Source organism: Balearica regulorum, chromosome 25, assembly GCF_011004875.1.
Source record: "Balearica regulorum gibbericeps isolate bBalReg1 chromosome 25, bBalReg1.pri, whole genome shotgun sequence".
Lineage (NCBI taxonomy): Eukaryota > Metazoa > Chordata > Aves > Gruiformes > Gruidae > Balearica > Balearica regulorum.
This window is the reverse complement of record NC_046208.1, coordinates 2055267-2061343: the sequence shown is the minus strand read 5'-3', so window position 1 is coordinate 2061343 and position 6077 is coordinate 2055267.

Here is a 6077-nt window from a genome sequence, read left to right as displayed (position 1 = left end):
ACCAGCACGGCACTTCGCTCTCAGCAGAGCCGTAATTTCTGACTGCCTGGCTCCCCGGGGACATGGAGAAGCCACAGCCCCCGGCAGCACGATCCGCAGCAGGCAGGGAACCGGCACCGATGCCGGATCGCAATGCACAGCTAGAAATGATGCCCTAACAAGTGTGCACACGCACGCACACCCACCCCCACCCCATACACACCCCCGCAGCCACCTTTTCCCAGGCACGCTGCACTTTCTGCTCTCCAGCCCCACCCTTTGCCCCGCATTTCCAGAATCGATTGCAGATCAAAATGCGCCCAGCACACCCAACCGCCCGAAGTCTTGTTCTATGAAAAGAAGAAACCCGTCAAACTTGTCGCGGAACAAACGTCTGCTGCAGGGTCTCTGCGGGGAAGCCCTGCAGGACAGCCCGGGGGAGGCAGAGCCGCCAGCGCACCCCCGGCAGCCAGAAACCTCACCTACCCCTCTTCCCTGCGTCAGCGGGAGCACCGTCCCCGGGTCCCCGAGGTGTCCCTGGTCCCCGCAGCGTCCCACGTGTCCGCGGCTCGTGGCGAGGGCTCTCCCTCCCTGTGCCACCCGGCAGCCGATCTGGAACAGCAAGAGCCCTCTGAGCGCTGGCTCTCTCCTCTCCCGGCTTTTAACACGCAGCTGCCTCACCTGGGAAAGAAGGTGCCTGTGGGTGCAGTAATGATAAAGGGAGTGATTCAGGGATCTTCAGACATACACACCCAGTTACCGTATAACTCATGACAGCTCCTAGACAGGGCACATGGCTGCAGACATAAATCACATCGGATGAGGATGACGGCAGCGTGAACCACAGCTGCTCTGCGGGTAACCAGCAAGGGAAAGCCCATCCGCAGGAAACCCCACCTGGGGCACGGGTGGCCACCGCCGGGACGTCGCCGAGTCACCTTGAAACCGGCTCCTTCCAGAGCCGCTGCACGGCTCGGCATCGGGCGATATACCCCAATGTTTACCCACCCTCTCAGACAGGTTTTGTGTATCGAGCCCAGCATCGTGATGACAAGGCAGCACCGCTATCAGCACCTAAACTTGGTCATTTAAAGCCTAATTAGGGATGTCGACATGAGTTATAATCCCACTGCGTATTCACGTCAGGCTTCAGCCTGAAGGCGACCTCGAGCACAGCAATCGGGCTGTACAGGCAGACTCGGTCACACAGCACCTCTCCTGCCTGCAGTACTGGAAATCCTCAAGACACAAAATTATATCAGATGATTTGAGGATTATCTACAAAACATAGGCTTGGGAACTCACCAGCTGTGGAAAAAAAGTCAGAGTCTCATCAATTTTTTTGAGAAACGTAATTCTTGTCTGGATACCTAGAAAAGTGCTGAGATTTCCAAAAGGACTCTGTCACACCAGGATGGTTTCTAATATCAGCCCAGGAGTGTGTGGAAGACCCGAACCCCCAGCTGCACACCCAGGTGATGAGGAGCCCTTCTCCCCTGCTTCAGAGCCCTTCTCCCCTGCTTCAGAGCCCTTCTCCCCTGCTTCAGAGCTCTCTTGCACTTGACACTTTTCAGTGGTCACTGCTGCTTTACATTAGTATTAATGGAAACAGCGTTGTAAGTGATTTGTTGGTTGTTTTTTTTCCTGTGCTAGCAAAGTGACAAAGTTTTAACAAATCTGCTTAAACTGCAACTGTTCAGTGACTGCAGCTGAGAGTGCAGCTCAGCACCTTGCGCCACAGCACCACCCCCCGCCCCACACACAGCACTCCCGGGCACTGCTCGCATGCTGCGTTTCAGCTAAAACGCAGTTTTTCATCATCACAAAAACTTACATCAAGCCTTTTCCGTGTACTTTACTGAAACAACCCCAAAATCACATCCTCTGCCCTGCTGATGGGAAGGGGTGCTCAGCAGACCACATCAACCAACTCCAGATCTTCGCTCCTGTTGCTTTGCTGCGTGTGCTACCTACCTCCCCGTCCCCACGCCGAGCGACACAGGCGCGTGCAAGCTGAGGATCAGGAGCTCAGAGGAAAAGTACACACAGAGCTGGAAAAAAAAAAATATTGTCCCTAAGGCTACAGTATGTGAAACGTTGGCTCAGCTTCCGCCTCGCTGAGGTGTGCCCGCAGCGCTGGGTGTGCCTGCCCGTACGCTGTTACGGCTCGGCAATGTGGTAACACCGCATTCCTCCTCCTGCAGCGAAGATACCTCCTTCCCATCTCAGCTGGCAGCAAAAAGGAAGCGGGAAGAAACACTGGAACGTTTTATGGACAAAACGAGAGATGAGATGTGCCACGAGCTGCCGACACCGTTCGTGCACGCAGGGCGTCAGCGGCCCCCCGCGCAGTCAAACCCACCAACAGCCTAACGCCGTGCAGCAAAGTGCTAACCACCTGCGAGAAATCGCATCCAACTCTCAAACTTCCTCTTCTGGTGGAGTGATGATGCTGGAGAAGGCAAAGGAGAGGAAGGTCTGACCGATGTGGGTTTCTGCAAGGCTGCTGGTAATGCTGGATGGGGCACTCTTGCAAGTCTTTCCTAAAGGTCCATTGCTGGGTGCCTGCTCAGCCTGGTTGAAAGCCAAAAGCGCTGGTAGTCAAACCGGGAGGCTGAAGCTGCTCTTGGAAAGACTGTAAATGCTACATATCGATCCTGCCAGAGCCTGCAAGACCGGGCATTACTAAGGCTCTGAAATGGTGATGCCCCACCCCAAGTTACCGTCAAGCACGGGACATTGCAATTCTGCCATGCAAACAAGGGAAGTCCTGGAAAATGCTACCTCAACGACAAGCTGTTCCAATGAGTTACCCAAAATACCTTGGATCCATCCTTTCCTCCTCCAGCCTGCCCCCAGCAAGGTAAACCATCACCTGGAATTTCAGGCTCTGCAAGTTCAAACAAGAACAAAAGCAAGGAACAGCCTCATTTACAGAATATCTACTGCAAGTCAATAAAAGCAAGAAAGAAAAAGGCAGCTGTAACCAGCTGGGTGCTCAGGGACATCACGGCTCGGCACAGGGGATCCCAGAGACAGCCCTGTGCCCCTGATGGGACCCAGGAGACTTGGGCTCCAACGCTGCTCCAGGCTGTACTCTGCCCACTTTACCACGCGCAGATGACAGCGTTTTACTGAGTACCAGGGAGCGAAGATGGGTTCCAGATTGAGACACATCGAGACAGCAGGGCCAGCTAAATACAGAGGAGATGTAATGGTAAAAATGCACTACAAAAAATAAAATACAAATGTTGGAGCAATCCTCCATGATCATTGAGAGGGACTAGAAAGATGCTTTCAGGACTTCCGGTGCCTTTTCAGTTTAGCCTACAGCTGCACCAACCTGTGCGAGCTGTGTCAGAGCCCACGAACCTCAGAGGGCTGGGTAAGACATTCCCTGGAAAACAAATAAAACTAGTTCCTGCAGGAAATTATGCTTTGAGTCATGGAACGTACCCTGCCCTAACATGATGTTAGGGGACACTACTCTGCTGGAAGCATCTTCTCCAGAACGAGATGTGCAACCAGGCCCTGAGGAGCTCCCGCTCCCCACTGCGCCATCACGAAGTCCCTGTCTCTTCACACCCGGTGACATCCACGTGGGCAGGATAATGATGTGAGCTCCTGCTCTGCAGTGCAAGTGTGTGATCCACTAAGCAGCTTCTCCATCCTATCCCAGAGGTGCTCATCAGAGGCAGAAAAGGTCCACATCGTGCGATCCTGTACCCATGGCAACGGGCTGGCATCAGAAGATCTTCGTGCCAGCGGTGGGCTGAAGTCCCTTCCACACTGGCAGCTACCAAGAAAGATGCTGCTTGGCTGTTTTTAAGTTTCAGGTGGAAAGAGGTCACAGCACTGAAACGCATCACAGCCAGCTGTTTAAAAGCTAATGTCCCTCTAAAAACGAGGGAAAGTGCAGAACAGCCCTGCCAGCTGGGGACACGTGTCACTCAGTGTCACAAACTCACATTCTGCCATGGCTAATACCTGCCAAGCCTCTGCTTTTACAATTAGGGTCCTCAGCTGGACAGGCAGCCAGAGCCCCGCTGCTACGTGCGGTCGGATTCCCCGCACTTTCCCTAGGCTCCGATGTCGGCGACGGAGCGTAATGAGCCGGTGACGGAGTGGGAGGGAGGCACCACGGGTTCCTGATCCTCCGGCAGCTCCCCGGGTGCTGCACCCAGCGTGAACTCGGTAACGAACGCTCAGGCAGTGGCAGCCAAAGCTGAAAAGAATGATGACTCCTGCATGACTGGCTTTGTTTTACTTCCTCTGATATGACATTTGCTTTCTGTTCAGATTAAAGGCACACGAGTACTTTACTCCTTTGGGAGATTTTCCAAGGACACCATCTGAGTTCAGGAGCTTTTGTTTTGGTTGTTGAGGAGTGATACCAGTTACTCAGCACTGACCAGTCTGGAATGATCATGTTCGATTAGTTTGTAGCTTCTCTCCCTGGAGGTCAGAGGAACACAAAAGTAATCAAGGGGCAGAGCACTGCATGCAAGAACACTTAATCTCTTGAAAGCTAAAACCTCCATCAAGGAAAAAGGATGCTAATTGAGTATAATTTTATAGCTTGAGCATATCAACATTAAACAATACTTAACGCTGCTGCTGCATTTTTCATTGAAGGATTAATAAATGTCTGAAACACAATTCCTGAAAGCATGTTTGTTATATGGGCAGCTGCTATTACAAATGGAAAAATAAGGCAGAGGGCTTATTTGCTTAGTGATGCCAAGTGGGATCTTGGCACAGGGGAGGGCAGACTCCGGAGCCCCAGTCCCCTCCAGCCCCTGCCTGCCCAGGGCTGGGATGAAACCCCAAACGCTCTCCATCCTTAGGCCAGGTCCAGCCAGCGCGTGTCTTGTCAGGCGCATGCAAACGTTTGTGGCAAAAACCTGGAAGGTGGTACAAGACCCGGAGGAGCTGGAAGCACTGGAGATGCACAGGGAGAGGGAAACTTGGGAAGGTTCCCAATTCCCTGGGAGCTGGCTCCAGAGGCAGTGCCCCCCTGACTCAGCCTTACCCTGCTGACTGTGCCGGTGCCAGTGCAGGCGGCCAGGGATGCCGGCTCTGTGCTGCCTCGGAGGTGGCCGGTGCTCCCTGGCACAGCAGTGCCGGACCTGCTACGTACTGCCTGCAACCGGCCGAATGCCAGAGGGCAGCTGATCCCTGCACAGCAATTGCCCCAAATCCCACTAAAGGTGGGACTAGCTCCCTTCAGGAGCGACGCTTTAGTTTAATCTACAGCCAGTGCAAAGGCTGTCGGTATTTGCCCTTAAGTCAGACTTTTCCTGTTTTCCCCACTAGCTCCTTTCCACATCCAGCAGAGTTTCACGTACCCAGACACACACACAGGGTCGGCACAGGACTCTGCGGAGCCAGACAGTCCGTGGCTGCCCACGTCCCGCGGCACAGCCCTCCCGATACGGGCAGCAAAGCTGGCAGGGTCAGCAGGCTGGGAAGCCTGCCTGCTTTCCACGGGGAGCTTTGATAAAATTATCTTTGCAGGGGAACATCTTTATTTTTGTCATGTCCCCATTTTCTAAAGGAGAAAATATTCCATTAGGAAAGCGTCCAGGTGCTGTCTGGAGAATTTCGGCTTTTCCAGGCTACGGTGATGGAACAGGGAGGGGGTCTCGGTGTTCCCGCTGCTGCTGGCCAGTGAGCCCCTCAGCACAGCAACCCTGCCTCCACCTGTAACCATCAACGGCAGAAAGTTTAATGGGGTATTGAGGAGCCCTCTTCAAGCCACATAACCTCCCTGATACCACAAGTGGTGACTGAAATGAAGGTCACACTATTTTCTGCTCCTGGTTACCAGCTTGTTCCTCCCCCCAGCTGTTGGAATTGAAACAAGGGACACGCTGTGCATGGATTTTGATCCTGCCAGGGTAAAATACAAGCGTTTTGCCCCATCTTTGCTCCCCTCCCCAGGCGGCACGGCTGGCTGGAGCAGGGGAGCATGGCCCTGCGCCCCAGACGGCGCCGTGGAGCTCACGCTTGCGATGGACAAAGTCCAGCAGCACCCGACCCTGTGCACGGACATGTGGAAGGTGAGGCAATACATCTTTCCACCGCAGCAGCGCTCC